General features: G+C 38.0%; 1 protein-coding gene across 4 annotated transcripts in view; it reads right to left on the minus strand.

The window, feature by feature from the left end:
- LOC6652439 (protein qui-1) overlaps positions 1–11,388 on the minus strand; it is a 42,983-nt gene extending 31,595 nt beyond the window's left edge. For all 4 annotated transcript variants that reach the window (XM_023181017.2, XM_023181018.2, XM_002074695.4 and 1 more), the window contains exons 1-2: positions 11,216–11,388; positions 10,009–10,076 (exon numbers count right to left, since the gene is read on the minus strand). The gene's annotated coding sequence lies outside the window, so the exon portion shown is untranslated. The remainder of the gene's footprint in view (positions 1–10,008; positions 10,077–11,215) is intronic.
- Between the last annotated feature and the right edge of the window lie 5,769 nt (positions 11,389–17,157).

Consider the following 17,157-nt stretch of genomic DNA (forward strand, 5'->3'; position numbering starts at 1 on the left):
TTCTATTTACACATTATTATGGCAAAGCATTTTGTGATTTTCTGATTTTCGGCATTGTGAAAGGATTGTCGGCTTTTTGCTATTTAATTATTATGGGATTTGCCAATATTTGTGTTGCGGTTGGCCAATTTCTTGGCGAAATTCTTCAAAGTAATGTTTTTTTATACAAAAACAAATTCGGGAAAACATTCCCTTTTTATTTTCCCAAGTGTTTATCGTCCTTTAGGAGTAACAACAGTTTACTCTGAAATTCAGCAGAAAAATTTACTACTTAGAAGTTTTTTTTTACCAATATTTTTCGATAAAGACTTTTTTCCCGCCTGGTGTATATAATTTCAGGTGATTATTCACTGAAAACATATAATCGATCGGTTTGGTCGGTTTTCTGGTGAAGGAATGACTTTAATTTTCTGATTTGCATATATTTTCCTTCTCACTCGTCTCTCACCTGTATGTCAATTTAAAATCTCTGTCAATTTGCCAAGCTCTTAAAGTGCACGGGATGGTTAGACGGTTGGAAAGTCATCGCGTAATTGCACAATGAGCAAATATGATAAGCAGCTTTCAAGTTAATGATGCATGCCACGTTCTCCCCTGACATCGAAATCGACAGCGGTTCGATTCCCTCCCATTTATCAGTACAAATCAGAAGTCATTGCCGTTACCATTCCCAGATCAACAACATTAATGGAATGGAATATTGGCAAAGTTTTTCTTTGGCTTTAACTTTATACAAGGGGATAAGGCATAAGGCAGAAGGATAAGGCTAACAAAAGCAAACATTGTGGGGGCTAAAGTCAAAAATTATTGATTTTCCCTCTGCGGTAAGGGTTAGGGGAATCAATTTTTATTGAGCTGGCCTTCTGCAGCAAAATGGGTCATACATATGTAACCACATTCAATATTCATGACTCAATCGTGGCATTGTTTCTATAATGAAATAATTGTTTGCTGTCTCAAGCAAAGTATTATCAACTATCCGCTATCCACTTACAACTGCAGGCCAAGTTGGCCAAGTTGCCCTAAAAGTTAACAAGCATTTCTTCATGTGGTTGTTGGTACAATTTGCGCTTTTCATTAGACAAATTAAGCCAAAGGAAAACTTTGCTGGCGCCCAGGAAAATTAAATTTCAATTTAAACAGTTTGTGTGGGAATCAAAAGAGCTGTGCAAGTGGGTGAAGGTCTGGTTGGGGAGTCAATTCTTGTCTCAATCTCAAGAATATACCAAAGTTTTCCTTTTTTTACAAGAGTCGCACTTAAGCATAAGTAAGAGAAAGAGAGAGAGAGGAGGTGATGCTGGAAAAATGAAGTAGGAAAATTCAAGAGGAACATGAAACTTGAAGCTTCTGTTGTTGTTGATGGCCTCTTTTGTTTTTACAGTGGCTGACTGACTGACTGACTGACTGGTTAGAGCATTTGGGCCCAGATTGAAGGCTGCTGCTGTTTTGCATGTGCTTCTGGTTGCTTCTAGTTGACCTAAAAGTCAGGTCAGTTCAGTACAGCTTAGTTCAGTTCAGTTCAGTTGAGTTGAGTTGAGTTGAGTTGAGTTCAGTTTAGGCCAGGGCCAAAATGCAAAATGCAACCCAATAAAAGCAAAACTTGAAGCCGTTTCGCTTCATGCCCTTCCGCCATTTACCTCGCTGCGGCTTCCTTTTCGGTGCTGTGGCAAATTGGTTTTCCTCGTAGGCATTCTCAAGGCTCTCGGGGCTCTCGGGGCTCTCGGGTCTCTCCCGTTCTGGCCCATTCAGCACATGTGACCCATTGTGTTGCCTGACGCCAAGTGCCAACATTCATTAAACGGTCGTAAACAAGTGGCGCAGATTGCGCTGAAAACAGCAACCGCAATAACACTCTCCGGAAAAACTACAGCCACATGCCGTGGCCAGAAGAAGCATGCAACAGTTTTTATTTATGGGCCGAAGCGTCTTGCAAAAGCTATAAAAATTTTCCAAAGACACGCATGCGAATTCTAATTACTAGAACTGAAAGTGCTACAATAGAGAGAGAAAGAGCGATAGAGAGAGAGAGAGACACTGAGAGCCCAAGGACTTTTCAGTGCACTTAATTGAGAACTCATAAAAACTAAAAATGTACACAGAGTGAAACTTTTTATAATTGATTTAAATATGAAACGGGAAGAACCCCAGAGAGAAAGTGATGCTTTGGTCATCCATCGTCATATTTTTAAGCCCAGTTAAAATCATTTTTAAACCAATTCTAAGTGTACTCCGATTGACCATCCGACATCAGTTTCCGCCAAGGCTTAAATGAATTATGACCAAAGATAATTTAATTTCTTTGTTGAGTTACTCCTTTCTAACAAAATAGTGTCCGAGTGGATAAAAAGCGAAATTAAATGCAAAGTAGCCACAATGTGAGGTAGAAGAAACTTTTTCATCCTAGATTTTAAGAATCCTCAACTTTGACTTGGGGTTGTGGTGGTCAGTTGCTTACTTCATTCTTTTGTCAGTTAAGTACTTATCGAATCGAAGTTATTTACCAAATAGCCTGTTAATACTGTTTTAGATAATGTTTTTTACTAAAGGAACAGGTTTAACACGATATACCATTCGTATATCCAATGAACTTTTCCTCAATTTCGTATTCAATAAATACATACGTCTTACGTTTTTGCTCTTGTATTTTTTAAAAGTTGTTGGCATTTGAACGAAAAATACATGGACAAGTGAAAAAAATAACAAAAATTATTTCATAAATCAATAAATAATTGTTTTTTCCAACTCATGGCGCTTTTATTAAGACAAAACTTAATCGAAAACTGGTTTGGAATTTGGATATTCAAATTTGACTAGTTTCTGAGGTCGAATATGGCTTGGGGTAGGAAAATTTTCTCATTTGAACAAGAGTTCAGAGATATTATAGGCTAGAACTGTAGATATTGTAGGCCAAAATACCTAAAAGTTTAAATCAATAGTCAAAATTTAAATTTTGCCCATGAAAGCTTTTTGACAAGACGAAATCATGGTCTATATCGTTAAGTTGAGTCTAATTCTATCGCATTAGCTTAAGAAAAGTTTAATAATCCTAAACATTGGTTAAGAAATTGTGTAAAAAACCGCTCTTTAATCTCTGAGATTCAAATTATGATGCTGATCAGGAATATATGTATGTACATTTACTTAATGTGGAAAACAGAAAAGTTATATTGTGGCGACTTTTATATACCACTTCACCGTCCTGGTATAATTAATTCCTTGATTCTTGATTCTATTGTGTTTTTTTTCCCATTCCATTTGAGACTTTGACTAACCAACAATTTCACGGTTGTTTACTATAAAAACACACGTAAATTAATCATTTCAAAGAATTCCTAACAAAAGACCTCTCAATGTATTTAAGATTAATTGAAAAATATTTGTGAGCTGACGCATATTTGCTTATCTCAGATAATTGGCAATTACTTTTTAAGCCAAAAGGTTATACATATTTATAAATTGAGCTCGGGCTTGAAGATTATCCTTCCAATTCTTTGTGATTGCAAACTTGTTAACCTGACCTGATCAAGTAAAGGTAAACTATACAAATAATGCACATTCGAGACAGACAGACAGATATCACAATGTCTGTAGTTTCATAGTTATCTTCAAGAGTATAAGGACTTCGTTGTTTTTATTGTTATTGTTACTGTTATCGTTTGACAAAGCATTCTTCATTTTCATTCTTGTTTATGCATATGTGTGTGTGTGTATGTGTGGGTTCCCGCTCCAGCTGTGCCCAGCAGCTCTACCCAACAAAAGTATTTCATATTTAATTAAAATTGTGGCAAACACACACATACAAATACACAAACACATATGAAAAACACGCAGAATACCAAGACCGAGACACTTACATGGCAGAGAGATAACAATGGAGAAGGGAAAGAAAAAAATGAACGGAGCAACGTATGTTATTCATTGGCATAACCACAGACACACACACACACACACACACTTGCACAAAGGCGTAGCCGAATCTTATTTCGTCCTTAGTCTTGTGGTTTTTGAAAGGTATTTAACATTTATAAGAAACTATATGGATATATTTTGAATATCAACTAACTCTTGATTGTCCTGTGATTAAATCACACGGGATTTAATTATAATTTCTGCTCTTCTGGCAATAGCCTGGTCAGCCAATAATAACGTATACGCAGAGTGTGACAACTGGCCTAGCAATATTCAAGAGAAGTATCAGGTTGATGCTGAGGATAACGAAAATAACATAAGCCTTAGAAAAAAGAAGTTAGTTTCGATTCGTTGCAAAGTGAGAAGACCATTTCCACACAGTTTTAATCTATTGTTGTTTGTTACTTGGTTTTCCCTCGCTACGCCTATGGACCCTTACAGATGCCCACACAGACACACACACGCCTACACGCACATACACACAAATACTCTGTGCTTTGTCTGGCTCGAACTGACAAGAAAAAAAATGGAAGTAGTTAAACGTTGTGCAAATATTTAAAATAATATTCCGAATGCCGGCGTTAATGAGGTTTGGCTTTCACTTGGCGATAAGAGAGCAAAACAGATACCACATGACATGGAGAGGTGGGGAGGAGAGAGAAGAGCGAGTTGTCGATAGAGAAAGATGAATATACATAGATAATGACATGGCCAATAAGCTATGTAAAATGTTTGGCTATTTCCAAATTCTTTTATGTTAAACAGATGCAAAGAGTCAAAAACAAAAAAATCAAAACAGACAAGAGTCGGGCCGAGGTATTAGCATCGCCCACCAGCACCACCAGCAACGCCCCCTCCACCACACGCCCTCTTGGCTGTTGGCGTTGCTACTCAGACAGGCGTGGCAATTAAAGCGCGTGACGAAAACACCCGCAAATAATATTTCTGTTTTTGCCACAGATCGACGCCTGTTTACACCGAGAGCTGTCAGCATTTGTTAATAATTTTTATTCCATCAGCTTTTCTTTTCTCCCCCTACCCCTGATCCCCTGCTGTTGCCCTTGATATTTCATTTCACGCTTGCTGGAGGAGAGAAGAAAGTACGCGAAAAATGCGCGTGGAAATGATGGGAAAAATTGTTGTAGTTGAGAGTAGCAAACAAATGGGTGGAGATAGGGGTTGGTATGTGTGTGGGTGTGTGTGTGTGTGTGTGTGTGTATTGTGGGTTGCCCGAGGTGGTGGGTTTTGGCTGCAGCCAGGCAATGCCATCGGGACGTTTGTTGTTGTCTAATGGCGTTGCCTTTATTAAGTGGTTTGAGTGTTGATTTATAGCACTTTACCGCCGGTTATCCTGTTTTTAGCAGGCACCCTGCAACTGCCACGTGAAGGACACTCGTTCATTGTCCTGATCGTATGACTGTATGAGTGTGTGTGTGTGTGTGTGTTTTTTTTTTTTTTTTTAATTCATTTATTTAACAATAATATAACAAAGTTAGATTAAGATGAAAGGGTATAGTGTGGAGAAGGTAGAAATGGAAAAGAAGAAGTGTTGGGTGCCAATTTAACCTGCGGGACTGCCGGGGGGTATTGCTTCGCAGGCTTAAAAGGCGGGCCTCATGCCCCTCAAGCGTTTCGCTGCCTCTCCAGGCGGCGAAGAGTGTCCATAACTTTTTTAGCAAATGAGCAGGCCGCAGACCACTTTTCTTGGCTAGCACACATTTTGTTGACAGTGTTCTCGACCGTAGGTAGTTCCCCAAAGGTTTCTTCGAGCTCATGGCGTTCACTCTGGAATCTTGGGCAGCAGAAAAGCACGTGCTCGGCATCCTCTACTACGCCGTTTTGGCATAGAACGCATACTGGGCTGCTTTCGTGCCCGAATCGGTGTAGATATGAGCTGAAACATCCATGCCCACTTAGCAGTTGGGTTAACTCGAACGTGACTTCGCCGTGACTTCTCGAGAGCCAGAGCTCCAGGTTCGGGATCAGCCGAAACGTCCATCTGCCTTTGGTTTGTGTGTGTGTGTGTGTGTGTGTGTGTGTGTGTGTGTGTGTGGCTATACGTGGTTGTTTGTGCTAGTGTGCCCTACCTTTACGTTTAAACTTAAAGCGCCACTTTGCATTTAAAATGTATATGTGTTGTGTGTGTATGTGTGTGTGTGTGTGTGGTTCAGATAAATACGTTATTTAGCTTATTACTCATACGCCACGTTATTCCTGTTGCTGCTGTTGGAGGTCCCAGAGAGACAGAGACGGAAACGACTGAAAGTCAAAAGCAGACCGGCCTGGCCAGACCGCACTTTACCTAATTGGCGATGGCAGGAAGAAAATTTAAAAAGTGTATAGCTACATGAAGAAAAAAACACAAATTTGATTGATGTTGCATAAAGAGGAAGAGAATATTTTTTCGCTTACAGCTGAAAATTATAAAAAATGTATAAATCAATTTATGTGTTTCGTTATCCAATTTCTGGCTTCTCGGCAAAACAACCAAAAACAAAAACACTTTAAAGAATTAAGAATGTTTAATCATTCCCCCAACTTTGGACAACCTTATAACAATCACAGATGTTACCTGAAATACATTAAGCAAACACAACAAGCCGTTTAGACTCAGTTTCTTAGCTACTGGCAACTCCTTAGTTGTGATTAACCGAAGTCGATTCAATCCGATTGTATATTAGAGGAGTCTCAAACACATTCATAAGTAAAGAAAACGAAAGAGCAGTCCAGATGGATATGATAGATAATATTTATTAAAGCAATATTTCGACAAAATGATGGTTGATGCCTATCAGAATACAAGACAATGTTTACTCAGAATGTCAAATCAATATCGTTGTATATTTTGTAAACTAGTCAATACTAATAAATGAAATGTGTGTGTGTCTGTAAGGTATTTGTTTAAGTTTTCACAAAGACAAACTGAATTTTCAGCCTTTTCAATCAATTCGACAGTGAACATTGTCCAACTGTGGACAAATGTTTTATTTATGTAATCGAATTATTGAAAATGGGGAAAGAAATCATTTGAACACACGAGTGAAATGTGGGTTGATGGAACAGAGAGGAGATTGCCCGATAGAAATGAGTTTACTATCCACTTGAAAGAAGCTCAATATTCCAGTGCCATTTCCTCTGAATGTTTATAATAATCTAATGACTTTGCTGCTCATTTAAGTTTACGAAAACAAAACAACGCACATCCAAAAAATTAACGGATGCCTCAAAAATTATGCCAATTCAAAAGCTGAATATTATTAATATTAATGGGCTTTTGCGGCTGTACATTAAACAAATGGTCGGACATTGAAATTGACTTATGCCACAAATGACCAAGGTCGGTGGGACGGGACAAGAAGATGTGAGAAGAAGAACTTCGGACCTTATTTGGGCCAACTGTGGCAAACAAATGTGACCCCAATTAAATTGGCTTAGTGTGTGATGAGTCAGCCCTTAAACTGAGAGTGAGGAAGCAAATGGAAAAGTGGCAACAGCAAGAGGATGGCAGGATGCAACAAGCATCATCTCATACATATAAACAGTTTATAGTTTCAATGAATATAAAATTGCGATTGCGAGAGCAGCGAGAATCGAATGAATGGCAATTAATATCGGCAGAGGGGCCGGGCCAGGAGCAGAGGAATGGAAGCAAACACAATATTAAACGAATGGACGCACTTTGCATTTGTTTGTTTAGCTGTTTTCAACTTTTATGCCTCTCAGTGAGTGTGTGTGTGTGTGTGGGTGAGTGTGTGTGTGTGTACTCGCAACATTGAAAATCGAGCGTGCAAATATAAACAAGTTTTATGTTTATACAGCTCAAAGACAGCCGCAGCGGCAACAGTAGCAACAATCGCCAGTAGCCAAATTACGCATACGCCCTGCCGGCAATTCGAATAAGAAGAAAACCGTTCGTCTAATTGTAAGCAAAGGCCATATATTTATTTTATACCTTTTGTTCGACTAGAAAAGAACAAAAGGAAATAAATGGCTTTTCTTCTTAATACTTTTTTATGAATTCAGTGTAATAATTTCGCCGCCCTAAACACACAGAAAATTTAGCTAATTAAAAGTCTTTTCAACTAACTTTTTGACCAGAGGTCCAGAATGTCTTCGTATACGTCGATTTCTGTATACCCTCGCAAAATACTCGCTTTCATCCAATATTGTAGATTAATCAGGATTTTATAGGGAGTCATCATAAACAAATAATCTATAGAGTCTACTTTTTTATTTTTCAAATTTCAAAAGTATATCGACTTAAGGAAAATAATAAATGATTTCAGAATCAATAGCTTAAAAGAATTACAGCATAGAATAATTGTACATAAAAATATATTTTCATATCTACAAGAAAATGTATTTTTAATTACATACTAAATATTCCCAACGATTCTAATTTCGAATTTCTTCTTAGAATTATTAAAATATGTTAATGATGTTAAGATATTTAACAGGTAAAAATTGTATATATAGTACGTATTGCATCTTCTTTGGCCTGAAACATATTTATTTCTGGTAGGTGAACTGAATTTCTCAGAAACCGAAAAAATTAAAACTAATCTGGTCTCCTTCTGATTTGGGTGTCTGACCTATCAATGTTTTTTTTAAATTTTTATTAGTTTAGTTTTTTATTATTATTACGGAAAGTTTGGGGAGCATCGTTGCAAAATGAAATATATTTTTATATGAACATATTTTGACAATAATAATGAAAACAAAGTCCGAGCAGATAGAGGCTGCCTATTTCGGAATGTTAATTAGAACATAATGCACCTTAAGTTCATACGACTTTTCCAATCGATCGTGCCTTTCAATTAAGCTTCTCAGTGATAGAAAAAGTTTCCATAAGGGAGGCGGAAAGGAAGACAACAACGAAGAAGGTATAAAATGGTCCACAGACAGCAGGAAAAATATAGAACACAATATATACAAACTTAAAGAAAACAAAAAGTATTATCAGGTTTCCCTTGGTAAGAAGATTCATTGGATTATCGATTCAGATTAATTGTTGTTGTAAGACCTCAATTACACAACTTGTTTTACTTTAGATAAATAAATAAATACTGTAATAAATAGTATAATGTATAAAGTAAAGCTTCAGTGAGCCAAAGTGAACAACGTTGACGCCTTTTGCTTCTGGTTTCGGTTTCGTGACTCTTTAGCTGTGCCATGTTAGTTCTTAATTAACCGTCGATTAATTATTTGCCAATTTACCCTCATCAACTTCTCGCCCCAATTCTAATTAACTAGAAGAAGAGGCATACATACACGTTGCCCATCGCCTGTGGCCCGCCCGCTGTGGAAAGTGCCTCCATGTACACGATGGTTTGTTTCTTTAGGTTTCTGTCTTTCTATTTTTGGGATTTTGTTTTATTTCTGTACGTTTTTTTTGTCCTTTTTGTGTTGTTGGGAATCTCTTTGGCCGACATGTGGCTGGACTATAAAACTCGCTATATTAAATGTTGCATAATGAACTTGAAAGGCCTAAAATAAGGCTGAAAAGTACCCAAACACTCGTTCAAACACTCACAGCACATATTCATATTTATAATAAGAATTCGTCGCAATGCCTTCGCAGCCTTCCTTTATTTTTTACCTTTGCCATAAACATTTTTATTGGCCATTTTCGAGGATGAAAAGCAATGAAAGGATGTGCCCGCCACAACATTGTTTAAACCGAAGGGGGGTACGCAAAGCGCTTGGGGGGAGTTGAAAGACCGCTAACATATAGTAAAACATTTTTCCCTCGTTTTTTCCTCTTTACTGTTGTCATGGCCATTCAATTATCTTAATATTGCGTATACGCCGGGTGCACAGTGAGGCAATTTAGTAATTTTCATATTTTTTTTCATTGAATAGAGAAAGAGACAGATGGCAATTGATGGAGAAAAATACAAAATACAATGAGATAGAAATATATAAAAATTGTTTTAATGGAGTACGGAATTTAGCGCTCAATACGGAGAAGATAAAATCATAAATATAATTACAAAATGTATTGGTTAAAGAATTATTTGCTTTTCCCTCTTTGAAATAAATAGAACAAAAAAAAGTATATTGATTATCAATTAAAATATAGAATAAAAAACAACTTACCCGCAGTAAAATTAAGCCCTTGTGTTATTTCCTTTAGGCTATGACAATTAAAATTTTATTATTTGTATCTATAATTGAAATATACAAAATATTTATATATCTATGTACACATACATACATATATATGTATATTCAGTTTTTCAATTGGCCACACACAAACATTGTGCTGTACACAGAATTCTTAAAGTATAAAGAACAGGAGGAGAGGAGAGGAAAAGAGGGTCATGGTGGAGATGGCGTTAAGTGGGCATCTCTCATTTACATTTTATGCATATTTTAATTGCTTGCAGGACCGCTGACAGCTCAGCCCCTGACGGTCTGTCTGTCTGTCGGTCAAACTGGAAAAACAGTCAAGATAAAGCAAAGCCAACAACAACTTGAGCCCTCCAATACGAATTTGAAGGAGAAGAGATGGAGATGGAAAAACAATGGCCGACCCAATATTAGAATCAGCCTGCTGTGTGTGTTTGTGTGTGTGTGTGTGATGGTGGTCAATGCACTTGGCATTATTTTCATTTCGTTTGGTTTTGTTTTCGTCATCTTTATCTGGTCCTTCTGCGCTTCCATTCCTTGGCGTATTCATTGTTGTCGCTTTCATTTAATTGAAAAAATTTGTAGAGAAGGAAAAACTGTGGGAACTTTTCCTGGACTTGAGTGACTGGATATGGCATTTTCCTTTTTCCTTTTCGTTCATTTGCCCTCTCGTTTATTTTTCGCGATTTTCTTTTGTGTGCACTTATTAAACTTCAATTAGTCAAGTTTTTCAATTAAAACTGAAAACGTTGAGGTGCAGTTTCAAGGGTTACGAAAAGGGATAACTCGCTGGAGGATCCTGAATTAAAAAACTGTGACCCTCAAACATGAATAAATTAATGCATTTTCTTTTGCATTGCCATTTCCCATTTTCCTGTTTGGTTATTTGTTGCTCACATATCAAATATCAATCTCTCTGACAATGATAAATGCGATTCGGACGAATTTTCATTTCCCCCAATTCCTAAAAAAAAAACAGGAAAAGATCTCAACTTTTCCCAAGAAGTGAAACACCTGCTGAAGCTGAAATATCTCCCAAACAAATGTACCCTCTCCACCAACTCCACCAGCTCCACCAACACCACCCACTCCACAATCTCTTCCCAACTTCAATTACTGTATTTGTATTTCTATGTGCTTTAGTTGATTCACTTGTTTCACTTGTTTTACACACTTCACTCTCTCTCTTGGCTCCTTAAAAGCGGCTGCTCACATCTTCGCGCCCGTTTTTGGTATTTTGTATTTTCTTTTTTTTTTTTGGTTTGGTTTGGTTTGGTTTAATTCTTTAAGGATAGATTTTCTTCACTTTTCACCTGTTTTTCCAGCGCTGCCCGTAAACCAAACGCTTTGAACTTCAACGAGGAACTGAATGTGCCGCGGCTGATGGAGCTCGGAAAAGCTCTCGTTTTAGGGGCAAAACGAAACGGAATGGCAATGGCACAGACAGTATGAATGAGTGAAAGAGAGAGAGTGAGCTTCTGGAGCTAGGCTATGTAGGAGGGGAACTGTGAGAGACTTTGGGGTAACTGCAGAGAGGTGGCTGTTGGGGGCAATGTGTTGCTTTAGGGACACTTGTGGCATCGAAATGTTGCTAGCAACAAAAGGCTTCAAATGTTGCCACAAACGAGAAATATGAATGTTGGCAAAACTGTTGCATATATCTTCGAAAATACATATTCAAGATTACCTATAAACTAGGTGGTTTAGTCTGCCATCTCGTTTAGTCCCTCACTTGTATTTTAGTCAGACTATGTGTGGGGGTAGGTGGGGGGCGTGGGTTGTGCGAGAATCGGCTACTATGTAAACACATTGTGTGGGCCATCTGTTTTGGCTAGGCACTTTGGTGATAAGATAAACAGTTTCATATGTATGTATGTGTGTATCTATTAGCGATCAGGAAGGAATACATACACAATGTGTATGTTGATATTGATATCTGGCAATCTTGTGTTGTCTGCTTCAGTCCCTGGGCAGGGGTAAAAACTCCAAAAGCTTTGCCCCTCTTGCTAGCGGCATTTGTTCCATTTGCCATTTTGTTTCATCATCTGGAGGCAAAGACCTTTTGTTTCTTTTGTGAATAATTTCAAAAACATTTCAACGCGACTCAATTATTTGTTTAAAGAAGTTAAAGAAATGAATCAAGTGTAAAGTCTATCCTTGACATCCTTCCAACCAGCCACGACAGAAGAGGAGGCAGACGGCAGACACGTTAACCCTTTTTAGTCACCAAAAGCAAAAAAAAAAAAAAACACAGAAACACACATGTCCTGTTTTACCATTTTTACAAGGATTTAATGCTCTTCTGTGCCTCTGGCGTCAAATTAGGCTTGAAGATTTATGGGGCCAAGGCACAAGACACTCCATTAAAGTGCGAATGCGGAACGGAATGAGAACGTAGCGGAACTTTAACTGTAATTAAATTGCTGGCATAACTCTAACAGGGAAAGGCAACAGCAACAACGACAACGAGTTCCCTCCGAGTCCCTCTCAATTCTCATTCCATTTCGCCCAGTTTTAACATTAACATTTACATAAAAGCCTTCATTATCGAAACACAAATAGCAGCAGCAGGCAAAATGATGGCAACGAACTTTTGTGGGACACGGCGATGGTGCAGATGACGGGGCAGGACAAGGATAAGGGGGAATATGGCCAGGTGTCATGGCCTAGCCCCACAGTCTACAGTAAAATTAAACACGATTAGAATGAAGGCAGCAGGAGCAACCAGCACCAGCAGCAGCAGGAGGACCAAGAGCAACGGGTTGTCTGCCCTACTGGCATTAGCATATCATGTTGCTACTACCTCCTACTGTATTCAGGGGGAGCGGAAAGGGGGGTTAAAAACAAAAATGGGGTACTAAAGGGAGCCCGGCCCTTTCCAAGCAAAATCAATTTCAATAGTTAATAAGCCGCTCGCCTGCTGTGGCCCTTCTCCTCTTCTTTTTTCGCAAAGGATGCTCTATTCTTGGTAATTGAATAGATATACGACCGTGTGTGTGTGTGTGTGTGTGTGTGTGTGTTCAAGTGCGTGTGTGTATCCTGCGGCGTAGCTTGGCTAATGCACTTGCCACTGGCTGTTGCATAAATTAATTGATTTATCAAGTGCAGAGACGGAGATAGAAATAGACACACTCACAGACACACACACACACACACACATTGACTTACACGATAGGACCCCGCTGACTAGTGGCAGCTGTTTCTGTTGCTGGTGCCTTTAATTAGCATTTCTGGGGTTTTGGGACCAGACAATTAATACATATTTGCCACGTTAATTACAACTACCGCAGACTACCGATCGGTGGTCCAAATCCTCCACGCATATCTTTACATTCGGGGGGGGCATTAGATAATGGGCCACACGTGCCAGCTGCCAACTGAATTTATGGCTAAGCAAGTGGTTCAAGTTCAGGTCCAGTTCCCTCTCTCTCTCTCTCTCTCTCTCTCTCTCTCTCTGTCTGTCTCTCTTTGTTACCGTTTTTACGACCCATAAATCTTTGCATTTCAACACATAAATCGGTTGAAATTTCGCCCAATAAAACACAAAATTGCCTGATAATGCATTAACCTGAAAAGATAACACAGAACAAACAAAGCAGCCAGCAGTAACAACAACAACAACACAGAAACCAACAACAACAAAAAAAAGGGTCAAATTACCCGCATAGAGAAAGCCATTTCAGGATTTTCAATTTCAAAAATAAATATTAGATTTACTTGAGTTTTCCTTTCCTTGCAAGGCTCGCAAAATGTGCTTCCCTTTTAAGCTGGCAAATTAATCCGGTTTCAGAACTCCGAGGGCCACAAAGTTCATCACGCCAACAGAAATACACTCGTATGTCGCTGGCTCCAAAGTCTACCTCCAACTTCTCTTTTTTGACTGCATCCGGACATTGTGGCTGGCATTTTATCCAGCTTCACTTTAGTTTTTTATACCATACACCCATATGGTAAAATGGTATATTAAAGCCGTCAAAATGTATGTAACGGGCACAAGGAAGCTTTTCCGCCCCCATAAAATATATATATTCTCTATACAGCATCTACAGCCGAGTCGATCTAGCCTTGTCCTCTGTCTCTATCCCTCCGTTCGACCGTCACTCCGTCCGACCCTCCGTCTGTCCGTATGAATACCTAGTTCTCGGAGACTATAAAAGCTAGAACCACCAAATTTGGTATATAGACTCATGTATTTCAAATTTTTGCCCCCTTCCGATGGCCGTTGGCTGGTGGCTTGTGGCGGAGCTAGTTGGGTGAGCAAGATAAAATGCAAGTCAATGCATTTCTTATTATAAATTTGAAGTATTTGTTTTACTGGTGTATGGTATACCTAAGTCGGCGAGACGACTTACTTACTCCATTTTTTTTTCTTTCGTTTCGTTTTTTTGACCATTGGCAACATTCTGGGTCAAGTTTCTGATGAAAAAACTGAACAGTGGCAAAAATGCACAACTCATCCGTTTGCGGCCAGCCAGAGGGTAAATTTATTTCCACTAATGAGATGACTCCTCATTCTTGGGTTACTCTAATTTTTCGTTTTTTTTTTTGACAAACCTTTAACCCTGTCAGAAGAGATAGAAAAATGAATAGCTTTAAATTGGATCCACAAAGGTTTATAACCAACAACTGTAAGTTGGAGCAAAAAGAAAAAAGAATTTATCTAACCTACAATTAGTCTAATCTGACTTGTGTTAATTTATCTACGATTATTGATTATTTTGCTGGTGTGTCATTATATCTAAATGTTATTATTTGGGGGAAACAGTCAATGTATTACTGATTTCTATTCGTTTTACAATGGAAAACCGTTGGCCTAATGGGTTAAATAACTCACTCCCAACGAAGTTAATGAAACTATGTAGTAACTACATCTAATAAATGACTAGAACTTGTTCAGGATAAAAAAGGCAATAGACCAGGTCCAAACCACTTTTAACGTAAAAGTTTCATGTTTAATTCAACTTTAATTTGGTATCACAACATTTCCAAGCTTCGTATAAAAACAACTTTAAATCTATAAAACCTTGTCCGAAACGACATTTATAAATAATGTGGGTAAACAATATTTACTATAACCTATTACTGGCTGTATATTAAATTTATCTGAAAATATTAACGAAACTAACATCGTCTGTGCAGAAGTTGTAGTCCTTGCTAATAATATTTTTAAATGTTTTAAACTCTTTTTCTGTTCCAAAGCCTTCAAGCTCTTACTATATTCCTTTCAATTTGGCTATGCCCGCCCTTCTGCATCTCCTTTGGAAGCCCATTGTAAGTTTAGATACAGGAGTCACGCATACACATGTAGTTTGTGTAGCGTGGCGTTTTTATGTGTGTATGTTCTGTTGGTTTTGAGGAATGATGTAGTAGCCCTGCAGTACGCGTCTGCGGAGACTCTCCGTCGAGTTTACGGGGATATGTCCGCTGTCTTGGGGGACATAGCGGCGACACGTTCATTTGAGTTGCGGCGACATTTAACATTAGATGGCCTAGCAATAAGGACAATCGGGACAACTAAGCGACAAAGTCGACGGTATGTCCGGGGGTGGTTTTTCGAAAATGTTTTGAGGGACATTTGCAAAGAAATTTCCTCTGAACGTCGACCGTTGGTCGGTGGGGTCAATTTGTGTCAATTTTTTTTCAAGAAATTGTGTTTGCTCAATTCTTTTCGGTAGCCGAAGTGTTTCGACGACGACATTGGATATTTCGGGCACCGTCGGATGGTCTTTGCTTGTCGACGATGCGACGACATATATTTATCCGATTTAAATTATCTCCTTAGTAAAAAATCATCCCATTTGGTAAAAATACTCTTTTTCCTTCACCGATTTTTCGTATAGCACTTAATTATATAGTGGTCCGATCCGGATTATTTTCATACTTCATCTCACCCAGGACATAAAAAGATGAAATATTAAGTTGAATCCTAAAAGCTTTTAAATTGGCTGAGTAAAACTCATACTCACCGACTGGCGGACGGACATAAATATATCGACTCAGCTTCCCTTGCTGATCAAGAATATATATACCTTATGGGGTAGGAAACGTCTTCTTCTGTGCGTGTTACAATACCCTCTGCAAGGGTATAAATATCTATATATATGTAAGAAATTTTCCACTCACCTAAAAAAAAGTCCTTTCACAGCACAAAATCTTCCATAAAAATAGTGTTGGATAAACACTTGTTCTTTTTTTCAAGGTGAATCAATTCACTTATTTGGTCACTTGCTCACTACATGGCTTAGTTGTTCAGTTTCTCAGTATAAATACTCTGAATTTTATTTTGATAATTACATCGATTAACAGTAAATTATGATTTTTAGAGCAAGTGAGCAAAAAAGAGCGACCGAACCAAAAGTACAAGTGAACAAAAATGAACAATTGGAACTGATCATGTTCAGCTGCTCAGTTTCGTGAACAACCCAAAACTACAACAAAAGTTTGTCATAACTTTAAACAATAATTGCATTTTCATCCGATTTTTTATACCCTTGCATAAAATTGGTCAGATGTTTGTAACGCACAGAAGGAGACGTTTCCGACGCCATAAAGTATATATATTCTTGATCAGCATGAGAAGCTGAGTTGATATAGCCATGTCCGTCTGTCTTTTTTTTTTATTACCCGGGAAAAATAAAGTATGCAAACCATCAGGATCGCACCACTATATCATAAAGCTCACGAAGAACTAGAAGAAACATTTTCATAAAAATCGGAGTATGCTATGAAATTTACATATGTGATTGTAAAATAATTGTAAAATACAGAGTAAAATTGTTTTGTTTGTATATTGATGAATTGAGTTGCACATGTAAAATGCAATGAATATGTAAAATTATTATTACCAAGGACTGCAAGGGTATATAAACTTCGGCATAGCCGATGTTAGCTTCTTTGATATTTTTTATTATTCATTGTTGGAAAGCAGATAGATTACTATATTCAAGATTGTCGAATATTGTCGCCAAAATGTATAAAGGAGGTAAATGGAATTGTTCCAGCGATATACATATATTCTTGATTGCTATCAACAGACGAGTGGGCCTACCGCTGTTCGTCTGTCCATTTCGATTCCAAAAAAAAAAATAAACTCGAGTAGTATGTATATTAGGAGAT

Source organism: Drosophila willistoni, assembly GCF_018902025.1.
Source record: "Drosophila willistoni isolate 14030-0811.24 chromosome 2L unlocalized genomic scaffold, UCI_dwil_1.1 Seg168, whole genome shotgun sequence".
Lineage (NCBI taxonomy): Eukaryota > Metazoa > Arthropoda > Insecta > Diptera > Drosophilidae > Drosophila > Drosophila willistoni.